The sequence below is a fragment of the Podarcis pityusensis genome (assembly GCF_964106645.2).
Source record: "Podarcis pityusensis genome assembly, chromosome: 10".
NCBI classification, from domain to species: domain Eukaryota; kingdom Metazoa; phylum Chordata; class Lepidosauria; order Squamata; family Lacertidae; genus Podarcis; species Podarcis pityusensis.
In genome coordinates this window covers 10,560,830-10,588,094 of record NC_138035.1, presented here as the reverse complement: position 1 = coordinate 10,588,094, position 27,265 = coordinate 10,560,830, and the positions used below count along the sequence as shown (strand labels likewise).

Below are 27,265 nucleotides of genomic sequence, written 5' to 3'. Positions count from 1 at the left end.
AAGCATAAAGATCATAAAAATTATTATAGTACAATAGACAGCAGCGTAAGACTAGCAAAACGTCAACTTGCATGCCTCCCCTTTGCAAGTTTTCACAGCTAGAGGTCCTGCAGATGTAATTATCGGCTTGTGTGTGCACACACTTTTCTTTTTTTTAAATATCTTCTTGAGTTCCCAAACAGGGAATTCATTTTAAAGAAGACTTTTAAACATCAGAAGGTAAACCGACTGTAGATTTATTTTTTTTAACTTGGGTTTAAAAACTTTGCTATTTGCCCTTAACCATAAGGGATAGCGCAGAGCAGAAAAGTCTGAATGTAAAAAACAAACAGAATTAATTTCTGCATGGGTAGCTTCTGAAGAGAGAGGGGGGAAATATATTATTGCATGGTAGTGCCAAAATACTGGTGTGGGTTGCTGTTTTTCCTGTTTGGTACCATTAAGAGCCCTCAGCTGACAAATGTGATAAGAATACAGTAACAACCAAAACCACCATCATGCATTTATACTGTGCTTTAAGAGTACCCAGCTTTGCTTAAAAAAATAAATAAATTATGTTGTGCTATACATTACTTTGGTTGGGGAAGCCTTGCCATGACCACCACATACCTTGGAGGGAGCAAGAAATTGACGGCAGTATGCAAGAGATACACAGTGATGAGCAACACACATGCAAGAGACATGGAAAATGCAGCACAACCGTGACAAAAGGGCAATGAGAAAGGGAGGGAGATAAATGGGTGGTACACAGGAGATACAGGTAGGCCCCATATACATGCCAGACATGGGGACAGCGTGCAAAGAAAAGGACACTGGGCGGCAGATGATTGACTGGGCTCACATGGGAAAGGGAGACACAGAGAGATGGGCAGAGAACACTGGGACTGGTTGAACAGGAATTTGATGCAAGCTTCCAGTAGCAGCAGCAGCAGCAGCAACAACAACACTACAGCATTCATGTAGTGTGCTAAAGTGTTTAAAATGTCTCATATATACTGTATTTTTCCATGTATAAGACTATATTCCCCTCCTCAAAAAAGTTTGAAATTGGGGGTCGTCTTACACACACAGAATGTTGCAATTAAATATTCTTAATTTTGGGCTCAAAAAATAGGGGTCGTCTTATACACGGGGGCGTCTTATACACGGAAAAATATGGTATTTAACCCAGAGTTTCTTGCAATAATCCTGCAAGGTAGGCCAGTAGTGTTATCCCCATAGTGCAGGTTCTTTTTGTGGAGGCAAGGGGGAGAGGTGCAATGGCTGAGTTAGTCGCTTGCCCGATATCCCTGGTGAGCCGATGGCTCAATTAAGATTTGTAAACCGGAGAAGAGAGATCATCCATGAGTTGCAGAGTTTGATTTTAAAGGAAGAAATGTGAAAACATGGTGTGTGTGTGTGTGTGTGTGTGTGTGAGAGAGAGAGAGAGAGAGAGAGAGAGAGGAAGCTATGCACAAATCCCATATAATTCTAAATAATTTCATTTGCTATGCTGGCAACAGTCAAGTTGCTCATCATCATATTTTTTCCTCTGCAAGCTGCAGCCTACACTGCATCTCACCTTAAGAAGAGCAAAAACCAACCGGGGGGGACGGACGGGACAGCACAGAGTCAAAAAGCACCAGAAACAAACAAACTGCAAAGCTGAGCAAGTTTTCCTAGGATGTTTGCAACAGGCTCTCCCCCCCCCACCCCATCTGCACCTCGGCAATAAATTGGGTTTCTTAGACCAAAGAACTCAGTAAAGTATATGCACTATATTCCTTGTTTAAACATATTTCATTTTTTCCCCCTGTTAAAAATGAAATTATTAGCAAAGACAAGGTAATTAGGCAGTGACAACTTGCACACTGCAACCAATCAATAACAGGAGTATATTAACTGGGCTGACAGTTGTGTGACGCTGATGGGTTATAAATGGCTCGAGACTGACCTGCGAAAACGCAGCCTTTCCCTAACATTCTGCAGAATGAAAAGGAGAGAGCCCTAAAATGCTATATAAGCAAGCTAACCTGAAATGACACCTAGTATTATAAATGGCCTAATCTATATGTTAATATGGTTGTATCACATAACTGCAGCAAGACTAAGATAACAATATGACTTTGGGGTTTCTATGGCTACCATCCTGGGCGAACGCGCCGAAAAGTGCCTCATTGCTGACACCACACAAGCTTTCTGAGGGCTTCTCTTTGGTTATTTATGATATGATTTATGATAACGACAACATCTCCCATTTTCTCCCCTCGTCAGATACAATAAATTGCCATCGTTAATCACTGCTCTTGGTTCAGACCCGATTACAATAGTATAATAGGGGCACAGCTATGGTAATAGTGTGCATTAAGGTGAGATTTCTCACACCCGCTCGTTCCCGATAAAAGAAATATGAATTTGGAGATCATCCGAGACAATGTCACTATCTGGAGTATTTCAATAATCTCCCTTTTCAAGTGCTTCTGGGCTGGAAATTTCTGAGCCATCTAAGATCCTCCACCGATCCTCTGACAAAAGGTCATGTTTTACGATCTGTAGATTGGGAATCCAGGCAGTATTTACACTTCTCAAGTGTGCTGCCACTGGAGTGAGCTGGCGGGGGGAGAGGGATGGCGAGTAAACAGTTAGTTTCCCCAGCCTGTGCTTACTTGTTTAATATTGTGGAGAAGGGACTTCTCGTGTTAGCATTGACAACGTCTTATTTTAAAACAAACCTCCAAATTCACTCATTTTAAAACATAGATGCAAACAGGCATTACCCAACACAACAAGGCCATCTATCTGCCCTGCTCTCAGCTGTCCCTTCCCTATTATTTGACACCAGGGAAGCCCACAGGGAATGTAGGAGACCTGTAGCAAAGCAGAAGCATAGACTATCGATGGCTCTCCATGGTGAGAGACAATATGCTTCTGAATACCAGTTGCTGTAAACCGAGGAGGGGAGCGGGAGAGCACTGTTGAGCTCAGGGGGTCTGCTTGCTTGCATCTATCTGTTTGGCCACTGAGAGAACAGAATGCTGAACTAAATGGGCCATTGCACACACATACCCCCTGCAAAATCCCTATCAGCATGCCTTGGGTGACAATTTTAACAGCACAATGCTAAAAATAAAAGCAAGTCAGTATGGCATAAGACTATCCAAAGGCTAGTCTCAACTGGATGCCATGTACAATCCCTCAGAGATGGACATCTTTTCAATCTTCCCCACTCATCTCCCTGCCTCCATTTTTGGTAAAGAGATCACTTAAAGCACGCATAAACAAGAGGTCAAGGTCCTCTATGATTCTTTCCCTAGTAAAAGGTAAAGGGACGACTGACCTTTAGGTCCAGTCGTGGACGACTCTGGGGTTGCGGTGCTCATCTCGCTTTATTGGCCAAGGGAGCCGGCGTACAGCTTCCGGGTCATGTGGCCAGCATGACTAAGCCGCTTCTGGCGAACCAGAGCAGCACACGGAAACGCCGTTTACCTTCCCGCCGAAGCGGTACCTATTTATCTACTTGCACTTTGACGTGCTTTCAAACTGCTAGGTTGGCAGGAGAAGGGACCAAGTAATGGGAGCTCACCCCATCGCGGGGATTCGAACTGCCGACCTTCTGATCGGCAAGCCCTAGGCTCTGTGGTTTAACCCACAGCGCCACCCGTGTCCCTCTCTTTCTCTAGTAAGGAGACACAAATTCATGCAATACACCAGGACCTACCTCACAAACCCTGCTTTCGATTTACACGATGGCATTACTGGGTTGTGGTCCAATCTAAGATGGTCTGCAACAGCAGCACTACCACCATACAAATATATATTTAAAAAGAAGAAACAGGGGCCCCCAATGTATGCCTGTGTTAAAGGTGTGTCTCTAGTCTGAAAATAGCGACGACAGCAGTAAACTTGGATCTGCCAACAAGCCGAGATGGCAGTCCATCAGGTTCCCTGACAAAGTGTTTGCAAACAGGTTTATCACATTTCCACCCTAACGTTTTAGATGTACACTTGGTATAACGTATTAGGTGTAAAGCTTAATGAAAATAATATGGCATGACCCTTGGTTGCCCCAGCAATATATTTTCAAGGACAGGGATGTGCTACTGAAAAAAGAGAGAGGGAGAGAGTAAAGGCAAGTCAGCTGCAGTAAGTCCCAATCTATCAACACCCTCTGCAGGCTTCTTATGAACTTCCATACCTAAACACAAGCTCTGGTTTAAAAAGGCAACATTACTTCCTGGTTGCTTCCATAGCAAGCTGCTAATGATACCACTCTTGATTCACACTCTTGTTAAAGACGCTCTCGTTCAAAGCCAGCTTCAGAGATCATGGTGAGAGAGGCAGCATGAAAACCTAGATGGAAAGATACTGAAATTTGCACAGCACACCCCTGCCAGGTGTTCTTACAAATTGGCAGCAAAAGACAAATTGCTTATGTGCGCATACAAGTTGCTCTGCCCCCACTAAAATAAACTGAATGCACTTTTTTAAAAAAAAGTATCAATACAGGTGCTTCGCTTCTAGCACATTGCATCAGAGTAAGGTATTCATAGCTCAATTAGCCAAGTATCTTTTGGCGCAGGGTAGATGAGATCTAGGCTGGGCTAGATTTGCAAAGAGCAGCCTATAAAGGCAGAACTGCCACTGTTATGATCTTGTTCCTCAGCCCTTAATAGATTTACACATCACTTGGGAAGACAAGCGAACTAATACCAGTGTACCGGAAAAAGCAAAGATCACCAGTGTTGAAGCGATGATTCTTCAACATCAACTTCGTTGGACAGGTCATGTTGTGCAGATGCCTGATTATTGTCTTCCAAAGCAGCTACTCTATTCCGAACTTAAAAATGGAAAGCATAATACTGGTGGTCAACAAAAGAGGTTTAAAGACTGTCTCAAGGCAAATCTTAAAAAAAAAAAAAAAGTAGTATAAACACCAACAATTGGGAAACACTTGCCTATGAGCGCGCCAATTGGAGAACAGCCTTTACCAAAGGTGTCAAGGGCTTTGAAGACAAACTAAGGACGCAAGGGAGAAACGTTCTAAGAAGAAGGCACACTTAGCAAATCCACACCGTGATCAACTCCCGGCCGGAAACCAAAGTCCCCACTGTGGAAGGATGTGTGGATCCAGAATTGGTCTCCACAGTCACTTACGGACTCATTGTTAAAACCGTGTTTATGAAAGACAATCTTACTCGGCTACGAGTGATCGCCAAAGAAGACCAGAATTAGAACATCTTGTTCCCTGTAGGAAGTTGACAGCATCCAGAGGATTTAGTGGGAGACAGGCTATGTTTTTGTGTTGTCAACATGTCCCCATGCCTACATCCCCCAAATGAGAGGCATCAGTGCAAGAGAATAAGACCGGGACAAGTAAGGGAAACAAGCAAGGACTATGGATTCCTTGCAGAAAGTAGATAAATGGAAAGGGGACGTCAAACTGAGATGCAAGATAGGAAGCTAATTAGAGAAGTGCTTTTGTACCAGAAGGCTGGGATAGGAATGTTTTGATAAATAGAATAAAAATTTAAAAAATAAGTATTTCCTGGAAAAAACAGAATGCAGTGTAGAGGCACATGGTGGCTGGTTTGTATCAACTGTGCAGCAATTTCAGATCTGAAGCTCCGAAAGGGGACTTGGTGAAGGTTTGGAAACCTCCGAACTGAATAACATGTAGCTCATTTGCTGCACCATACAAGGCTAGATCGTCACCAAAAAGAGAAAAATGAAAAATGGCTACTACAGACATTGGCCTCTGCAGTTAATGCAAGTTTACACCAGAACCTTCACTCAGCTCTCACCTGTGGCTCCTAGAAGCTGTCAGCATGTGACAGAAGCCACTATCCTGGGAACAGCTTTGACAGGCATGCAAATACAAAGCTCCAGAAGATTGAGAAGACAAGACCAAGAGTGGATCCAACGATCAAGAAGGCGGTTTCTGCATGTGCTCTAGAGATAAATGAGGGGCAGATGTGGCTCATCAACCTGGGAAGTCAGGTAATCTAAAAGGAGAAATTTGTTCCTAAAATTCTTCTGCCTTGCAGGATATCTTTGGGGGAAGAAAAAGGCTAAATCCTACACAAATCTGGAGTGGAGTCCCTAAGACAGTTGGATGGCACCTTGTACGCCTCCTTCCAGCAACTCCTACAGCCAAGCTGGTGCCAAACGTTTTGCTGTGCTTTTCTTTGGACCACATCAGTGAGGCCAAGAGGAGAGTCTTGTCGTCTGGACAGCCCAGTACCTCCATACGCACCAGGGAGGTGACCTTGGTGCTGCTAACGAAGCAGTTTGACTTCACCCCCGGAGGTGCACTCTAGTGTCTCTCGAGACTGACGGATGCCAACAACGCTGTTAGTTTGAAATGGTTGACATGAGAACAGCCCTGGAATTTTTCAAGCCTCGATTAGGAGTCCTTCAGCATATGCATGCACAGATGTAGAACACTATTTATAATAAGTAACTGGAGAGGGGGAGAGAAATTGCACGCTCAAGTTAAAATAAAGCATTAAATGCTCTGTGTCTTGGGGGGAGAGGCAATAGGAGTCCCTCCCCCTATGTTTTTTCAAACATAAGACTTTAAGAGGGTAGATCATAGCTTTGAAAAGAGCCTCCCCCCGCCCGTTTTATCACTCAACAAGAACTCTGTTCGCTTCTCTCCATGTTCAGCTGGCCTCCTTCCTTCTCTGTGTTTTCTACTTCTAACCCATTCCGCGTCAAGTGCCCCTAGGACTGGGAGTTGAGGAGTGGGGGCAGGGGGCGGGCAGGCAGGGAATTATCAGGTAGTGTGATCTTCCATGCAGCTACACAGTAGCACCTCTCAGGCGGCACTCAGCAGCCATTTGAAACTGGAGAGGAGAGCCCTACTCTCTGTCAGCTTCAAAACGCTGCTGTCAGCACCCCTGGAAAAGTGCTACCAGAGCACCGGGCCATCACGCTGAGTAATAATTCTGCGGGTAGTTTTCTCACTCAAGCAAGCAGCGAAATTTAGAGGGCATGAGAAAAATTAAAACCACATCCACTCGAAGGCCTCTCGCTGTTTACGATGACCTTAGGCTTTTCTGTGGAGGAGGGCTGCAGAGATCTACCGCTTCTCCTCCCAGAACCTCATGCATCAGTGCAACACCTTCTGATAAATCTCTCTGCTCAGGTCCTGGAAACTGAGCAACTGCGACGGGAATAGGGCTGCAGAACTGTTGCAAGAAGAGGCAGCAGGGTCGAGGGCAAGGGCACTAGTTGAAGTGGTGTTTTCTGCAGTGGACACCCTCTCTATGTATTTTCTAAGGTCTGGATTAAATTACTGGTCAATTAAATTGTCATTTGTATAGTTCAGAATCAAAATAAAAAGAAACACTCAGAGACTCTCTCCCTATATGTACCTGCCCTTGTATCAGCCAAGGTAGCCCTCCTTAAAATGTCCCAGTGCTGGGATCTCCTTGTTTGGCACTGACAAGCCTTTTCCGTGGTGGCACCCCAGCTCTGCTGCCCACTTCCTCTTGAAATTCAGATGGCTCCCATGCTGCGGGCATTTATATCCCACGTAAGAACCTGGTTGTTTGCTAAGGCCTTAGCTGTTATTATATTTCTGTTTTGCATTTTGTAATATGCAATTTTAAGCGGTGACTCGCTGTTTTCACTGAATTTACTGTAAAGCCCCTAGAGTTTTTTGGGTGTTGGTAGATATATAAATAGACCAAGTGAATAAACAGCTTGCGCACATCTGTGCTGAGGAAGACATCACCTTATAAAAGGCTCTATCTCCAGTCAAAGAGAGAAGGCCTATTAAGATAATACAAATGCTTGTATTCTAATAAGCCCTATTATCTGTATACTAAACTTACTCCATTGAACTTTCAGAAGCTGTAAGAAAATAGCCATTTGGTTCACACATAACAATGAAGCCATCTTGTTGTTAAGCCAAGTTGTTGTTGTTGTTGTTGTTGTTGTTGTTGTTGTTGTTGTTGTTGTTTTTGTATGTCTGGATCCAGCCCACTAACTATGGTTTGTTTTCTGTGATCCCAGTTTGCAAATTAATGCCAAGGCAAACCATGGCTAAGCTAGAACATGCGCCCACTTCACTCTCCCTGGTTCTTCCTGCTGCAACAGTGCTCAGACCTAAGCCATGGTTTGGCTTATTGTTATGCCTGATCCTACACTCGTGATTTGTCCTGTTCCAGACAACCGATGAGCCCTGGTTCATGTACACTAAGCCAAACCATGGCTTAGCTTCAAGAAGCATGGCAGCAAAAGATCAGGGGAGGGGCAAAGCCTGTTTTCACTTAGCAATGGGTTGACTGGGCTGATGTGGGCAAACTCAACAACCTTGCCTAACTGCAGTTTGTTTGTTTACCACGTCTCAGACACCTGAAGAATCACAAGGAAGAACGGTTAGGAAGCAAACCAAGTTTTGTATAGATAAGCCATTACTTATTAGCTTGTCTGTGAAACAAACCATAGGTAAAACAAATCAAGGGTTAGCATGGTTTCGACATGCCTTTCTTTTGGGGAATCCAAGTTGATGTTTAGGAACTGGCAAGACTAAAAACATCTAGGGATGTTATACAAAAGGATCAAAGAGCAATTCCTCCTTCCTCTATTTGTACTTCCTGTATGATACCCGAGCAAGAACCCACACAAGCGTTCTTCCAGGCTGAGATGCAAGAGATTCAGATCTGCAAAGAAATTTATTCCTCTTGCCACAGAGTTGGGGGGGAAACACACTAATCTGCGCTTTTGTTTATCTGCTGCTCCATTTTGCTCGACGAAAATGATGGCTGGCTCCTAAACTGGCGACTGCTCAACACCAACAGAAGGTAACCCACTTAAAATAAAAGGGGGGGGGGGAGAGAGAGAAACAGGATAAGGTGTCCAAAGCAGTACAATTAAAAAACAGCCCTCTTCAAACCGCAGCAAGCCTTGGCCCCTGGTGCTCCAAGTGACCTTGACAAATGAAAAGTGGGTGGGTGGGGGAGGCGGGAAAGTATCTTAGGACCTGGGGCTCTAAAACTATTTTAGAATGAGCTTTGAATAATTGTCCTACAATATGAGTTTCCTGATTAATTGCTTAAGATAAGGTCTCCTTTTCCTTGCTGGCCTCCAGTGGCTCTCCCTACTTCCCATAATCACTTGTGTCTCAGTTTTTCCCCTGCACATTGGGAACGGCTGAGAAGGGGGGGGGGGGGAATGAGATACACAATTCCATTACTTGAGGATTAGCCAGAAGATAACCCTACGTATTCCATTACTGACCATTATTTGAGTAATTATGCAATCAAATTGAGTCAGTTTGAAAGATACCCTAATTGTTTTCCAAGGTTTGCTCAAGCAGTGCGTCCAACTAAGTCAAGTTGTGCCCGTGCACAACACAAAACTACATTCAGATTGCCAAGGAGAAATTAAAAGGAAAGCATTCCACTTGCTAGAAAGCTAATTAGGCTGTTGAAGGGACCAACTACGTATATAAAGTAAGGAGTTAAGGATCTAGTCTGATCAGCCTTATGCCACAAATCATCCATGATGGCGAGCAGAAACCAGGCGGATGATCTCCAGGTGTTATTTTCCCAGCTACAGGAATGCAAAATTGGATTTTGCCATTATGTTTCTGGCAGTGGTGATAGCACGCACACACACACACACACACACACACACACACACGAGAAGAGACTATCACCTAAAACTACACATCTGCATGTGCGTTACCAAACAAGTTCAGATTCCAAAGATAGGAAAAGCTGGTGGACAAATGTCACACACACACAAAGAGAAAGAGAGAGAGAAAGAGAGAAAGAGAGAGAGAGAGAGAGAGAGAGAGAGAGAGAGAGAGAGAGATTGATTCTTTGAGAAAGTCCACAATTCTAAGCAAGCTTACTTAGAAGCAAATCTTATTTAAAACCAACATAATTTTATTCTTAGTAAATACTTTAAAGAGGACATGAGGCCTTAACATGAAGAGGATGGTAGAGGAAAGACGGTATTCAACACGCAATATAGATGCCCCCTATATATAGATGAATTTTCAGGGTGGCAAGAAATTTCCTGATGGGCTTGTACGGTGGTGGTCCCTTAAACACTCAGGCAGATATCTAGCAATGTAAAACGTTTTCTTTTTCCCTGTCTTCACCAAGTTGCTTAGCTTACAGGGGGCAGCGCATTATTTTAGTTCAATTTCTATGATTGATTGCCTGCTATATCAAAGATGCATATTCCATCCCTTCATTATACTTGGGTAAACATGCATACACCCCTCCGTGATTATAATGAGGTGTGTGAACACAGCGGAGAGCAGAAAGGAAGGAAAAAGTAGATCATGCATGCCAAGCTGGCTTTAAGAAGTTTTTATAAATCTGCCCTTCAGAGGGCAAAGACCCTGGTGCTACTCACTAGCCACCTGTAGGGGAAACCACCAACAAAACCAGAGAGAAGAGAGGTTTAAGGCAGCAACCGGCATGAATTGCTCATACAGAGAAAAACATCTAGATTGGGGGGTGTTCCCTAGATGGATTAGCCTCCTGCCACTTTTGGGGTCCCAACGGAGGAATACAGGAGAATAAAATGAATAAGAAGAATTTTTCAGGTTTATACATTTCAATAATTTTACAGTCATTTTAACATTTCAAAACTTGACTTCCTACCCCCTCTTTCTGCAGTTCCTTAAATTTATTTTTAATATTTTCTGCATATCCAAATTAATTTGTTCATTTATTCATCTACTTTAAATATATGCTCTTATGAAACTGCAGGTCAGGGTGAATAAAAATCAATGATTTAAAAAAATCGGATTCTTAAAAATTGAAATTGGATTTTTTTAAAAAAATGCTGTTGAAGGAAAAATCTTTCTAAAGACAATAATGTAACTTAAATAGAAAACTATCAAAAATCAGATTGTTGCTATTTCCTTGGCATCTGATGGGAGGGCGCGACTACCGAGAACACCCTCTGCCTAGTTCCCTGTAATCTCACTTCTCGTAGCGAGGGAACCCCCAGAAGGCCCTCGGAGCTGGACCTCAGTGTTCGGGCTGGACGATGGAGGTGGAGATGTTCCTCCAGGTATTCAAGTATAGTTAAAGGTCAGCACCAACACTTTGAATTGTGCTTGGAATTTATTTCCCTTAACTATAGTTCCCTCCTCCAATGCTCAGCTGCTACCTGTGGCACAACGAACAGCTACACCATCTAACATTTGAACCAACTGAAATATGAGGAGGTCAAAACCCCAGACTCCCTGTTTCCTGTGTCCAAATCGGAATATCTCCCTAGGCTCCACTGAATGCCAGAGAGACATTGATGGATGGGGATTCACATTCTCTTTCACACTATTAGCTGTGCGCGCACACAACTATGGCTGCTTTGGCACCCCAATGAACAACTCTTCAATAGGTGGACATGCTGGGCTGTGAACACATTCCTACGTGGCTTGGACAAACTCCACTGTGCACAGGGGCTACGTTGGGTGGATGAGTAAGGCTCATCTGTCCAACATCAGGGACCATGGAATAGCCACAAGCAGGCATCACACTTGCATTGGGCCTGTCCAAGTCAATACCAACAGGTATCAGCTCCACACAAACAGTACACCTGTGTGTGGATATCTGATGGGCTTAGAGGTGCCTGACTGGTGGAGCAGGAACACGCAATCCCGTTGTCCCACCTATACATCCTGACTCTCAAAAGCTTTCTGTTTGGCTTACTTGGTCTTCCCTTTCCATCTCATAAATCATACTTGTTGGCCACCAAGAAACCATGAGCAGGTCTGTACCTCTGAATGCCTCAAGAACTGTTCTCGGTTTTTTTATTCCTTGCTTATTATATCCTGGATCATCAGTCCAAGATATTATCTGGGTTGTCAACTAAAGTTTTTTTGTTTTAATCACGTAACTGTCTTGTGTTTGAACTTATTAAACATTTTTTTTTTTTAATTTTAAAAAAGAGATATTCAAAGCCCACCCCATGTCACAAACCTTTGGGTGGGCAAAAATCTCCTTACTTAATTTATCCTCAAAACATCCCTGCAAGGTATGTTGCGATTCCGCCCCCCCCCCCCCGGGCACAGATAGGAAAATTAAGATTGAGATAAGGGTTTTGCGCAAAGCCACCCAGTGAGTAGTAGCTGGCTGAGACTGGATTAATTACCGTAACTAATTGAAATATATATACATCAACAAATCTCAACAGAGGCACAATTTTGAGAGTGTTAATGAAAAACACCCACCCTCATTGACTAAACAATAGGGACAAATCACTTAGCAGTTGGGAAATGCCTTAAACCCACTGCCTTAGCCAAGAGATGTATCACGATAGCTTACAGTCATCCGGGTTAGAAAAGAAATAGAGGCATATTTTATATATATACAGTGGTACCTCAGGTTAAGTACTTAATTCATTCTGGAGGTCCGTACTTAACCTGAAACTGTTCTTAACCTGAAGCACCATATTAGCTAATGGCGCCTCCTGCTGCTGCCGCGCCGCCGGAGCACGATTTCTGTTCTCATCCTGAAGCAAAGTTCTTAACCTGAAGCACTATTTCTGGGTTAGCAGAGTCTGTAAGCGTATGTAACCCGAGGTACCACTGTGCATATATATATAGAAAGAGAGAGAGACCTGAAATGGTTTACCACCCTGTAGAGGGCTAACATCCTAAACATTGATACTAGCGTCAAAAGAATCTGAAATATTTCTTCTATCCTATTTGCAACTAATTTATTTGCCTGCTGCGTGTGTGTGTGTGTGTGTGTTAGGAACACCTGATATAATACATGGATCTTGACACAAAATCCCCCCCCCCCCAGAAGAGCGAGACTGAGAAGGTACAAACTACAGTCCTTTCAGACTGCAAATACTGCAAATTGCTATACTCAGATTTTATTTCAGGCATCTGATGAAGTGGGCTTGAGTCCACAACAGTCCATGTAACAAACCAACAAACTAAGATCTTGCAGGACTCCTTGGTGCTTTTTCTGCAGTATAATGTTTTATTTTCCTTCTTGTCCTGCCCTGTAGGACTTTGCAAGCATAGCCTTGCCCCTCCTTCTGTTTCTCCTCAATATCCACATCTCTCACTGTTTCAAGTTAGACAAATCAATTCCTTGCTGGCTCCTGGGGCTGGAAGGAGCACTGACCAAAAAATACCCACTCAGGAGCTACAAGTTTGCATATTTCCCACATAGGCGTCTGGTTGGCCACTGTGAGAACATGGTGCCGAGTCTTTTGGTCTGGGATGATCCAAAGATGCTCTTCTGCATGTGCAAAACACTTCTGTGTTCATGCAAAGAGAGCAGGTGCCAGTTTCTCCTGACAGCACCCTCTAATTAACTCAACAAAAGCCAGTCCCAAGGATTCCCTGACCTTCTGGGATGGGCCTTTTCAGATAGACTTCCCCTGGAAGGGGCAGTCTGAAAAGTCCTCGCTCATGTGCAGGTGGCAGATTCCACATGACTCTGTGGGTAACATCCCAAGTCTTTCACATGCAATGAAAAAAAGTCAACACCAGCAGGAATTAACAAACCCCCACATTAAAAAAAAACCACAATTCCCAATGATTGGTGGTTGGACATTTGTGTGTGTAAGGCACACAAGACTTTGTCCACAGACTCTGACTCTAAAAATGTAGAGTTCTGGAAGATATTTCTTCTTTTGCATACTTCTTGAGCGTATTGGGGGGGAAGGGGAGAGGAGATTTATGGCATGGAGCGTGAACTGTGGATAGTCTCATGATTCGGTTAGAATGAAGAGTGAATCTTCTCAGCCGTAGCTGGGCAACTTCTTCCAAGTTAGGATTAAAGCCACTGCTTGGGAAGCTTCCCTTTTAATGGATAAGAGAGCGCTGCAGAGGCTGCTCAGCCAACCTCCACTACTGCTTTACAATTTGCTGATGAGCAAGGCTCAAAACCGGGTGGGGAAAAGGAGGGAGATTATCCTCTTGCTGCAGCTTGCCATGTTGAGGAACACCCAACCTATTAATCTAGTTACATGCCAAACAGTAAGCAGCAGTTTGATCAAATCCTATTAGCAACAATATGCCATTGCCCACTTCCTCCAACCCACCCCCCAATTTGTCTGGGGTGCTTCGGCAAAGAACATACAAATGCAAAGTGCAAATAGTAACCTTAGCAGCTTCATAAATCAAGGCAGTATTTGCTGCTGGGTTGGTGGCTAAGCTGGAGGAAAGGCTGAAATTTTGACCTTGTCTCTTGCAGTTTTCTTCACATGTTCCTGAAACCATTAGATGGTCTTTCAGCGCCAGCCCTACATATCTAGGGGAAGGACGGTGCTCATTGCTTCCAGTCACCACTAATGTTTGGGAGGACTTCACCCCGAGTTCTTAACAGGCAAGAGGTTTGTATTAAGATAGAAAAAAAGAACAGTGATATCAAAGGTTAGGAAAATATGATGTATAAATAAGGCACTTGCTGCTTACTTAAGGTGAGCGTGTAGATAACTGTTTGAAAATTTTACACTCCCCCCCCCCAAAAAAAAAAATCCCTAAAGGAAAGTCTTTCAATTTTTTAAAAGTCATTTGGTTTCTTCAGAATACTGAAACAGAGGTTGCCTTGCCAACTTTCTCTTTCAACAACAAGTCTCCAAAAACATTTGAATCTTGCCTATTTTGGCTTGTACTAACTGAGGAAACCAAATGTGTGGGCGAACACTAATTCAAAACCAAATAGTTAATAATCTTTTAAGTCAAAATAAAGCAGGGAGGAAATTTTGGATAAGAGTTTCCGGCAAGACTACTTTATTTTTAAAGTGTACAGTGTGTGTGTGTGTGTGTGTGTGTGTGTGTGTTTGTAGCATGGTGGAAGCTGAATAAAAGCCGATCTTATTTTCAAGTCCTTAGAAAACATTCTCACCACACATAAAAAGTTAAAGACCTTTATTTCTTTTCCCAACCAATGTATCCTAGGCAATCTATCATCTAGATGACTTTTTACAGATATTTTAGGAACAGAATAGGATTTCACCCAGGAGCACACCATAAAACAAGTCTACACTTTCAAGTAGGTATTACTAGCCTCATCAGCTAGTTAAAAACCATGTGCGTCAATGTGTTTTCTAACATGTAGAGAACATCAACACATCCTGGCCATCTCTCACATATGAGACTTATGACAGGCGATAGCTCACATTGTAATGTACTGAGAAATTTTATGATGGTGGTACTGATGAAGTCACTGGCAGCAACTGGCCGAGCCGCCCTAATACCACAGAGAAGGACCAGGAAGAACCTTCTCAGAAGGGTCATAGCTCAGGAGTGGAGGATCTCTGACATCTCCAGGTAGGACTGGGAATGTCCCCTGCCTGAAACACTGGCAGGCAGAAGAAAGTCAGTATAAACAATACTGAGCTGGAAGGGCCATCTGACTCAGTATAAGGAAGCTTCTTATGTTCCTACGTTCGCTGGCTGCAAATGGTGGAGTTCATGCATAGGCAAACTCGGCCCTCCAGATGTTTTGAGACTACAATTCCCATCCTCTCTGACCACTGGTCCTGTTAGCTAGGGATGATGGGAGTTGTAGTCCTAAAACATCTGGAGGGCCAAGTTTGCCTATGCCTGGTGGAGTTGTTCAGATCTTTCACAGAAGGGGAAAAAAGAGGGCCTTAGTAAGTAGCAGGTGGAGGCCTAGAATGCAGCAAAATGAGGGAATATGATATGGAGTGGAAGGATGGGGGAGTTGGAAGAGGAAGTAGGTCATAAAGCTAAAAAGAAAAACCAAAGGGGAAGCAAGAGGTGGAGGAAAAGTAAATGAGCAGGAAGAAGAGATGTGCACATGGCTAGAAGCTAAAGGTAGATATGATTTTTTAACATGGTGATTGAAAAAAGTTAGCCGAGTCACTGACTACAGTCCTCTAGTCAAATGGAAAAGCCCCCACATTGCCAATTCACTTATATGTAGGAGGACAGGCTTTTTCTGCAAACACAGGCCTATATATTTCAATGGCAACAGCAACCTTACAGAAAACACATTGGGAGGGAGCTTTTAAGCAGAACCGGGTAATATCCAAGGAATCCAAGAAGCAGCAATGCAACTACAAAGAAAGCAGGCATTTACTAGTATTTCAAAACACAAGAGAGTTTCTACAATTTAGGTAAGAAGGCTGGAGGGGGGATTGGAGCAAGCTAATATATATTTTGACTGGGCAAAACATAATAGCAAGTCCAAGTGATCACAAAGAACCAAGCACCAGTCTCAATGGAAATGCTATTTATGGAAGTATCCAATAAAGTCCTTCAGCCAACGCAAGGATTTCTGCTTGCACAATGGAGCTTCTCCTACCTTTCCTTTCCCCACGTCCCCCAATCTGCTCCATTGGGTTGGGAAAACCCCAAAACAGATTTGGGGGGCACAGGGGCAGTGGAGAGGGAGGGGAAATCCCATTGCACAAGCAGAACTACTCTGGGTATGACCCTGTGGCTTTATGCTTTTATAAACTGCACTGGCTACCAATTAGTTTCCGGGCCCAATTCAAAGTGCTGGTTTTGACCTATAAAGTCTTAAATGGCTCAGGACCGCAATACCTCAAGGACCGCCTCTTTCCATATGAACCCGGATCCTGAGATCATCTTCTGAGGCCGTTCCTCGTGTGCCTCCTCCTCGAGAGGTCCAGAGGGTGACAACACAAGAACGGGGCCTTCTCTGCAGCGGCTCCCTGTCTGTGGGATGCTCTCCCCAGAGAAGTTCGCCTAGTGCCTTCATCATACACCTTTAGGCGTCAGGCAAAAAGTTCCTTTTCAACCAGCCTTTGCTTGATTTGATTGACATCTTATGCCCTTTTAAATTGTGGGGTTTTGGGGGCAGGGACTATTGGGTTGCTTTTATGTTATGTATTTTGTGGTTTTATATTTTGATTTTATTCTGTGAACTGCCCTGAGACCTCCAGGTATAGGGCAGTATATAAATTCAATAAATAAAGTATCAAAATAAAAAATATATATTCTGCTGGAAGCTGCCCAGAATGGCTGGGGAAACCCAGCTGGATGGGTGGGGTATAAGTAAAATAAAATAATAACAATAATAACAATAACAATAATAACAATAACAATAACAATAATAATGATGCTATGTTAACTCTTCAGTGTTAATTTTTTTTTTCTTTTTCAATTTGTATTATTTTATATTCTAGTCCTGGAAGATAGCATTACTGGTTTGACTTAGTTTCATGCAGGTGATGTAGTTGTGTGGAGGTGTGTGTGTGTAAAATTAAGAAAATCTTCAATAAAAATATTAACAGAAAGAAAACACCCTCTCACCCAAATCGGTACCATTTTACTCAGCCTTTACTATGCTGGTGGTCTTTGCCCTGCACCTTTTATCTGAAGACCATTCTATGTGGCTTGTGGAAAAAAAGTCATGTTTCAATTCCCAATTAAGGGGGAAGATATCAAAATTGCACAGCCCCCTAAGAGCATACATGTTTAATAATCAAGATACATATCTATATTTTTAAAAGAAAGCGCTTGTAGTTTCCCCTGGGTACAGAGAGGCCTTTTGGAAATAATGTGTTGATTCCTTTCATTTTATTAGGTCTGTTAGCAATGTGCTAGCGTTTGAGTTATAGCCAATTCAGAAACGCTCGCCATCCTATTGCTGAGGCTTAGATGAAGTGCTTACACAGAAAGGTGTTCTACAGACTTTGGCACTTCTTTTCTGGAAGTTTTAATAGCTGTAGCATTCTGTTCCTGTCCTTTCCCCCCCTTTCTGAAGATTAGGGTGGAGAGAAGGAAGAATTATCTCTAGAGAACTATAAAAGATAGAATTGATTTTTGGTAAGAAGTCTGTAGAAGTTCTTAATACTACCTTATCTTTACTCTTCCACTGACTAAGCTCCTATCTTCGGAACTATCCTTCCCAATGTTATCTATCAGAAAAGTAGCTTTTGAGGATGGGAAATAACATTTAAGTTCCTCATTGGCTCAAATGTGGCTTTGTCCGAACTTGTAATGCCGAATTTAGGCTCCACGTTGGGAAGGTAGTCTGTGAGTTGAGCGGCTTCCACCATTTTGCTGCTGCGGGAAAAATCATCGCGAGGCTTTGACTACAAAACTTTTTGCCATGCCATGCGGCAGAATTTAATTGACGCCGACTGATCAGGGGCAGCTGATATGGGGTGACAGTGTGCCACTGTATCAAATTCTTCTTCTTCTTTGGCAATCACTCGTAGCCGAGTAAGATTGTCTTCCATAAACACAGTTATAAAAATGAGTCCGTAAGTGACTGTGGAGGCCAATTCTGGACCCACATGTCCTTCTACAGTGGGGTATAAAATAAGCAATGTATGACACCCAAGGTGGGGTAGTCAATAGTGTGTTGACTTTGACTGGGCGAACCTGGGCTGAAATTCCCAGTCAGTCATGAAGTTCAGTGAGTAACTCCCAGTCTAACCTACTTCACAGGGTTGTGGCAGATGATTTTTTTCTTTAATGGAGCACCTTCATGTTATGCTGTCTTGAAGGGCAGTTACAAATGAGACAAACATCTTAGGTATGTTTGAAAACCTTGTTGTTGCTGTTGTTGTTGTTTAGTCGTTTAGTCGTGTCCGACTCTTCATGACCCCATGGACCAGAGCACGCCAGGCACTTCTTCTTCCACTGTCTCCCGCAGTTTGGTCAGACTCATGTTTGTAGCTTCGAGAACACTGTCCAACCATCTCATCCTCTGTCGTCCCCTTCTTCTTGTGCCCTCCATCTTTCCCAACATCAGGGTCTTTTCCAGGGAGTCTTCTCTTCTCAGGAGGTGGCCAAAGTCTTGGAGCCTCAGCTTCACGATCTGTCCTTCCAGTGAGCACTCAGGGCTGATTTCCTTAAGAATGGATGCGTTTGATCTTCTTGCTTTCCATGGGTCTCTCAAGAGTCTCCTCCAGCACCATAATTCAAAAGCATCAATTCTTCGGCGATCAGCCTTCTTTATGGTCCAGCTCTCACTTCCATACATCACTACTGGGAAAACCATGGCTTTAACTATACGGACTATATGAAAACCTTACAGATGCCAAATAATTTCCTGAAGAGGACGCAACAGCTGCATATAAATCAATATTCCAAGAAGCATTTTTACACAGCTAAAATTCTCAATGTCAAAAGGCTTAAGTATTGAAGGAATGCAATGCCGGAGTCTGAAAGGTCTTGCTTGTACAGCATATCCATTGAAATGTGTATCAGCATCTGATACACATTGTCTTCCCGCCAGGCTGGGGTTATGCATATGAATAACAGCTTCCTTTTTATTTTTGGAATTACCTTGGCAACTAGCGCAGGGAATATGGAGAAGAAGAGCCCTGCAGATTCTCACTAAAGACCCGCAGCTGCTGCCTAGCAGACTCTCCAGAGGGTGGGGTGGGGGGGAACTTTTCTGTTCATCTGCTGAGGCAAAATATTTCTGCCCTTAGGACTTCCAGAATTCCTGTATCTGAAGGAATTCTTAAACTGAGACTTCATTCCCTGGTGGACTGACTCAGAGCTTAGACGGTCCATTTTGGTGCTCAATGAGCTCTTGTGCTGTGTTTGGAGGAGAAATATGATTTTCTGGCCAGCCTGGAAACTGATACTTCTTCCCACTGCAGAGATTTTCACCCTATTCTGGCCAGCTTAAATACAGCACAGTTATTTTTACTGATATCGCTAATATGTCCATTCCCAGAAACGCAAACATTTGCAAGACACAGTCCAACACAGATTTGGGGATTGCAAGCTTCAAACTGCTTACTCTGGAGGAGTGCCAATGGAGTCAATAAGGCTACTCCGATGAAAGTGATATGAGGATCCAACCCAGCTCTCCAGTATGAAATTTTGAGGCTCGCCTACTTTCTCAGGAAACAAAATAAAATGAGAAAGTGACATACTTCGAAGAAAAAAAAGTCTCTTCTTCAGCTAAGTGGTACAGACAAGGCTTCCTCTTCCAGCCACTTCCATTTCCATCAAGCGGTTCCCAGGTTCCCAATCCCAGTCCTGTCTCTCAATTCAATTTTCCTCCTGACGCATTCCTATGTGCATATGTGGTTTATTTGAAAATTGGTAACCTTCATTTTCAGAGAGTTAGGTATTATGGAGGACAAAATACAACACGATGCTTTAAAATATGGGAATGTTTGCTTAGATGGGAAACTTTTCTCCCTATGCCTGATACACCCATGCCTAAAGTACTACACCCCCTCCTTCAAATTCATGCTCAAATTCTGTGGAGTCTTGGCTTAAATCTATGCCCAACTAAAATAAAGTTTAAGGTAACTGAACTGCAAGTGCTCACATTCCTGTTTCCCTTCTTAATCTCGTCTCCCCAAGTTCCGCAGGGCAGAGACTGGTTTTCATACTGTAAAACACAATCTGTAAATGAAATACTTTCCCCTAAATTTGCTTTAAAGTCTAGTAGAATGACTAACTGATGTGCATGTGTGTGCGCAATAGTAGATGTGAAGATTGCAAATATGGAGCTTACCAAAACATTCTCAGAAATGTGTCACAATTGTGTGTGTGTGTGTGCGTGTGTATGTGCATATGCACACACATATTCCCAGCAGCAGCACAACAGTTGTCCTTTCTCTGTAAATTAAGCAAACAAGGATGGCATCTGCACTTCTGAAAAACACCTGATGTGCACTGACAAATATAGGCGAATTTTTGATTTTCTTAAAACCTACCAGTAAATATCAGTCTTCTGACATCTACCGTAATGCCACTCACTACTTTGAAGTGGTCGTTAAGAACTTTTTAATTTTGCTTTTAATTTTTCACTGATCTTACTTTTGCCCTTCTACAGATGTTTGCATTTACTGGTATGTTTGTTCAGTTTTTTCAGTCCAACACTTTTTTTCTGCCCTGCCCTAAACGATGGGATAGAAATATTAAATAAAGTAAATAAAAATAAAATAAAGTGCAGATCATTGCTCCTTCATGCTTCCAATTACTAACAAGTTTAGTACCTTCATTTTCCTTGGGGCAGTGCAACGTCTTGTGAAGACAGGTATCTGCTCTCAAAAAGGTAGGGAATCATTTCCCCTTTATTGGCTGACATCCAATGGCGTCAGTCTACTTGTGCAACAGGGTTCCACTCATGCCCCCCTGAAGCCCAAGTCTGTTTCGGAGGGCTGGGGGACTCTAGAAGAAGATGGATATGTGTGTTTGTGAGGGACTGCAGGGGAGGAAAGGAAGGGGAAGTCAGAGAGGATGGGGAAGTCCCCGACTAGTATGAAGCTGGGCCCTGTCATTGCCAGTAATTTTATCATGATCCAGGTTGCCATTTTGTTCCTCCCTAAAGCTGTTTATTTCTCCTCCTCAGTCTGCTTTGGTGTGCCAAAGCACAAAATAAAATGTCCAGGTTTTTATTAAGTAGCATAAAAAAAAAAATCTTGATAAAGGGCTCCCTCGGAACATGTTGGAAGCCACATCCATCTGTTCAGGTGTCTTTTTCATTTTTTTCCAAAAGCTGTAAGTGATCCTATTTTATATGTCTGAGAGTAGGGAGACAACCTGGAAAGCACAACTCCTGTTGAGCTTCTTACACCTAATAAAGGAAATAAAATCTGTGGCTGGTGCCCTTAATCAGCAGAAAAAAATGGCATAACACGTTCTCCCCCGCAGCAGTTTATGAATAAGCGTTAGACTAAAAGCATCTCTTTGCAATGTCTTACGCACACAAAGTCAGAGAGCATTTAAAAGCATCAGTGACTCTTCAACCAAGAATGGTGAAATTACACTGGCATATTTGATCTGAGAAAAAAAGTCAAAACAAGTTCCTCCAAGCTCATATTCTAGAATAGCAAAGCAACTAGTAACCCAACCTGTAACCTAAACTAAAAAGTATTTCATATCCTTTCTCAAAGGAGTTATACGTGCAGATATTTTGGGGGCGAATAAAGTATTCACAGGGGCAAATTTCAGCTGTTATCACTTTGGGCTGTAATTATGACCATTTCGGACTGATTATGGAAATGGCCATGCGGAAAGGCAATACAACTGCTCCTTTGAATTCACCTTTCTCAAAAGCACCATTAGCTATCAAAGCATCCCGTAGGGAGAAAGATGCTGAGATAGAGATAGTGCTAGAAGCCTGAAGCACTGGAAAATGACACATTAAATTGGCTTGTAGGCCACTCGTTTAATCACCTATGGTGAATAAGAACTGCCACCAGATGATCCAGCAGGTATGAAAGTTGCTGTCCTTTCATCCCATTTAAAGCTGACAATGTCCTTGCAATGAGTTGAATGAGTGTTGAAATTTAGGCTAGCAAATTCGTGGGATAAAGTAACCTTTGCGGACTAATCTGCAATAATGCTCCCCCCCCCCACTTCAGACCATTTAAATTTTGTCATACCAATTTTACGTATTTATGTCAGGCTTTCACCGATGGATCTAGACCTTTCTTTCCTTTTTTTTAACTGCAACAGCATCAAGAATGGGCTGGCCAAGTTACAATGACCCAAGTCTGAAATAGCTTCTCTGAAATCAGCGGAGCTGAAACTTATATATATGGGAGAGTGGATTAAAGTGTCAGAATGCAGTTCAAATAAAGTAAACCAAAAAGAGAGTAGAAAGGGGATGCTTGGAATTGATTTTTCTAACGAGGCATTTACAGGCACTCAAAACATGATCTCCACTTAAAACATAAAATAGTCATTGTGCTGATTTGCTACAGTACGGCTCGCTAAAGGATTTGATTCCACATTATCTGAAACTAGGTAGTTATCCAAAGTCTCATCTTCGTAATGGAATGGAATGTACAAAAGCAGAGCATTCAATTTAACACACAATATATTATCTATACAAATTGGTCCTCATTCAACAGACAAACTTAAAAACCAAATTACAGCAGCCAACCAATTTGTTACATTCCCGGCAGAGGAAAAACACACACCACACAACACTAATACTACCTACTAACCGTACTGATCTCTCTAATCCATTTCCCCCTCCCCAAATAAATTGCAAGCTATCCTAACTACATTTCTACAAAAGTCAAGCTTGTATGACTTTTCAGATAGTGAAAAACTAGCGTTTAAGAGTAAGTGGAAAGTAAACATGTATGTTTCCTGGTATTACTGTTTTATATTTTAAAGGAAAAATATATAAGTGGTTTACAACACATTAAAACATTGATTAAATAATGAATATTACTATACATTTCAGGAGGAAACTCTTTTTAAACCCAAGATAATACTGTATTTTCAAGAAACTGTGATGATGTGCATAGTGCTTGCAGGAGGGTAGGACCAGTTCTTATATATTAGATATACTATCCTCCTTTTGCAGTGCTTCTTATGTGATTTCTATTTCAGAACCACAAGAGGTTGTTTTCAGGATGTACTCCAGAATATCAGCAGTTAACATAATTCTGAATTTGCACTCCCTAAGGCTTAAGAGAGAACTGCTGCTCTTCCCCAGAAATGCAGTTAAGACATGACTTTTCTCTACATGCAAGTTCTTTTTCGCACAACGTACAATGTTGTGCTTTTAAATTGCAGCAACCTGCCCTGGGAGTGTATGGTAAAAGGGCCAGAGCAAGAAATCTAATCATCACTGCAATAGCCACTGCTAAGGAGTCCTTTAAAAGAAATAGATCTATTCGACGTGAAGTTGTCCAATCAAGTGCTACTAGGTTACTTTACCTAAATTGACCTTCCATGTTCAGAAGCAATATACAGTGGTACCTCGGGTTAAGTACTTAATTCGTTCCGGAGGGCCGTACTTAACCTGAAACTGTTCTTAACCTGAAGCACCACATTAGCTAATGGGGCCTCCTGCTGATGCCGCGCCGGCGGAGCCCGATTTCTGTTCTTATCCTGAAGCAAAGTTCTTAACCTGAAGCACTATTTCTGGGTTAGCAGCGTGTGTAACCTGAAGCATATGTAACCTGAAGCGTATGTAACCCGAGGTATCACCGTACCTTCGAATCACAGGTGCTGAGGTCAAACAAAAGGCGGACCAGCCACTACCTTCTGCTGGTGTGTTTTATGCAAGTATGACGAATGAAATTTACAGACACAACTCAGAAGTATCGATGATGTGAATGTCCACATCTAACAAAGAAACAACAGGTTCCCTTTTAAAATACCAAGCGAGTCTGACAGTCAAAAGTGTGACAAGGTATCAGAGGATTTTCCATAAGAACATTAAAAATGGTGGTTTGAGATCAGGCACCATTCGAACTGCATGCATTATCTCTTTTAAAATGTATATACAATTTGAAAACAAATACTGGCAAATTCACTAAATTGAGAGACCAACTTTAATTTAATTTTTTTTAAAAAGAAGAATAAAGGTGCTCTATTACTAAAGTTGAAACGCTTGCAACAATCCTACTTCAAATTCTGCACCCCCACTAGCTTTTAGTAGATTTACAGCCTTCTATCAGAATGAAGTTTATCAGATCTAGTCTGAAGGAAGGGTGTTAAAAAAAAAAAAAGGTTGCACAAACACAACCTTCTCATTTTCAGGTGAGAAACAAGCAAAATATAATCTAGTGCTTCCTGCCATAAGAAATAATTGAAACCCTTATAAATTCCAGCTCCAAAAGATGGAAATCAGCACAATAAATGGACTCCATTCAGAAGGGGCTTTAAATGAGTTTCGGGATACTCCCATTGATTTATCTTTCTGAAACCCTCCACAGGTGTTGGATTTTTTATTTTTTATTTTTTTGCTTTTTTACAGGTTGATAAATTAATGACTTTCATATGATTAGCGATTTTCAAAACACTCTCAATTTGGAAGCCCTATTGATACAATATTCCAACTGTTTAGACACTATTAAAGGTGCATAAGCCAAGACAGCCAGCGGGATCGATCCCGCTCGATGTCCTGGCTTCTTGTTTAGCCACGCACAGCCTCTTCCGGGCAAGGGGAGCCTTCAGCTCCTGCCTAGGAGAGGCTGCACGCGGCTAAGGCTCCCCCAAGAGCAGTGCTCCCTTTAAAGAGCGCATGTGTGCAGCTCTTGGGGAAAAGCCCCAAAGAGCCGCACACACACTCCACGCGGCTCTTTAAAGGGAGCGCTGAGCAGAGCCTCCCGCCTGCATTCGCTCCATAAGACGCACACACATTTCCCCTTACTTTTTAGGAGGGGATAAGTGTGTCTTATAGAGTGAAAAATACGGTATTATTCTGCTGCTCTACGTATTGATGGCCTGTATTTTATCAGTTTTTGTTTGCCACCCTGTAACTCTAACCGGCCAGTAGTATACATCTATCAAATAAATAAACAACCATGGAAATGATTCCAACCACATCCAATACGTTAAAAATCCACAGGTTTTCCCATACTAGCTCAGAACAACTTCCTAATTCTGATAGTTGACAGAACAGTATTAATAAAATAAATAATAATAATAATAGTAATAATAATAATAATAATAATAATAATAATAATAATATAACAACAACAACAACAACAACAACAACTCTGGGCGGCTTGTAGCATATATTAAAACAAAAAAAATCAAACATTAAAAACTTCAGGACTTAGACACCATCACACATTGTTTAGAGCAGGGGTGGGCAACCTGCGGCCCTCAACTTTTTTTTTGGACTAAAGTTCCCACCATCCCTGACCATTGCCCATGCTGGATAGGGCAGATGTGAGTTGGTAATACAACAACCTCTGGACAACCAAAGGTTCTTTGTCATTAAATTGGGTGATCAATACAGCCTCAAAATAGACTGACGTGATAACTCCAACATTGGTTGCCTGTTCCTCCCACTGCATGCACCAGCGAATGTTGCCTACACACTATTACGTCATGTTTCTATCATGATAAATCCAGGGGTTGCTGCATGTGTGTGTACTTTCTCCTGAGAGGGCAAAAAGAGCGCATGCACCTTGCCTGTGTATTGGCCACCAGTTGCCTGGAGATAATCATCACTCCTTTGCAAGAAACTATAATAGACAAGGACTAGCCTCATAAAAAACCAAAACACACCAAACACTATTCTGCATGGGCAACCCATCACTGAATAAGTCTGTTCAATAATAAGGGTGTGCTCCTTTGCCCATTTCCGCGGTTCTGTTTAAAATTCAATTCTGAACCACCTGGGACTCTATCTGTAGCATCTATTTGGAAGCTCCCGTTTGACCTCTTGCAAGTAGATGAAAAGGTCCGGAGGGAAAATGGCGCCAGAAGACCAACAAGCCCTGTATTTCATGACTTGATTGTGCCCTCATGAATAATAAGTTTTCCTTTGCAGGAAGTGAATGTGTAAAGTCCCAATTTGGATTGGCACAGGGTTACTATCAAGAATGTATGTTCAGCTGAAACCAGAGCTTTTTTGTACGCAGTGCAGGGCTATGAGGGACTTGTAGTCAGTGATCAGAGGAATTCCTCCAGTGGGCCAGTGAGTGTTTATTCAGGGGAAGTTTCTCTGTGCCTACACAGGACCTGGATGACTCAGGCATCATCTCTTCTTTGCTGTGCCTGGTTTCATCTGCCCACCCCCAAAGAGCTCTTTTTAATTTGTTTTCTAAAAGAACTCTTAAAATGGGAGGGAAAGTCTTCCAAAGCATTCGCCATCTATGACATTTAGCATCATTAAAAAGAAACAACAACCAAAAGAGGAAGACAAATAAGAGAGAGGTAGGAGAGGAAAGCAAGACACGGAAAGGTCACTGTTGTATTTGGCGTTGGAAAAGCAGACTCAACAGCAACGGGAATTTGTCTCGCTTTAAAACTGTCCCAAGAAACCAACTGCCTAATTAGATGGCACCACTGTGATGTGTTATTAGATGGAAGTAGAACTTGTGTGAAGCTAAGATGCCAACAAACCCAAGCTACAGTGGGGCGAATTCCTTTGAAATCCACATTTTATTTGTGAATTTAAATACTTGAGTATGAATACTATCACATCTATTTTCATGATCTAGTTCATGTCCTGAATTGTGAAGTCATAATTTGCATTTTTTCCACACACAGAGACCACGACAAGGAGTAAGGATGGAAACATATACAAGGTCATGATGTCAGGATCTAGGGTAAGTTTAAGTAGACATGAGAGAGAGGGGAACTGGACACAGGGCTGATGTTCTGGGGGGTAGCACTGGGTTCACAAAAGAGATATAGGACTGGATAGATTAAGTCATGATTGGGGCTACTGAAGTGAGTAAGATTTAAGCTTGTCTTGATTAACGTAAGCCCCATCAGTTTCAATTAGTCTCCTCTAAGAATGACTAAGCCTACACCCAACCCATAATGTGCATTTTAAAACAAGGGCCAAACTAGAAGTGATATGGCAAACAAATTTGTGGGTCTCACATTTGTATCTATAAAGTAGGGTGGCGGAGGAGACACACACTTAGTTTTGTGTACACAGGTGAG

The 27,265-nt window shown here is 42.4% G+C and overlaps 1 protein-coding gene and 1 long non-coding RNA gene across 3 annotated transcripts in view; one reads left to right on the top strand and one right to left on the bottom strand.

Moving 5' to 3' along the window:
- TAF3 (TATA-box binding protein associated factor 3) overlaps positions 1 to 27,265 on the bottom strand; it is a 135,636-nt gene that overhangs the window by 46,271 nt on the left and 62,100 nt on the right. The window lies entirely within an intron of this gene.
- The window catches only part of LOC308486517, a 244,170-nt gene continuing 235,034 nt past the window's right edge, over positions 18,130 to 27,265 (top strand). Inside the window, exon 1 of the long non-coding RNA XR_013991118.1 lies at positions 18,130 to 18,223. This is a non-coding gene — a long non-coding RNA (uncharacterized lncRNA). The remainder of the gene's footprint in view (positions 18,224 to 27,265) is intronic.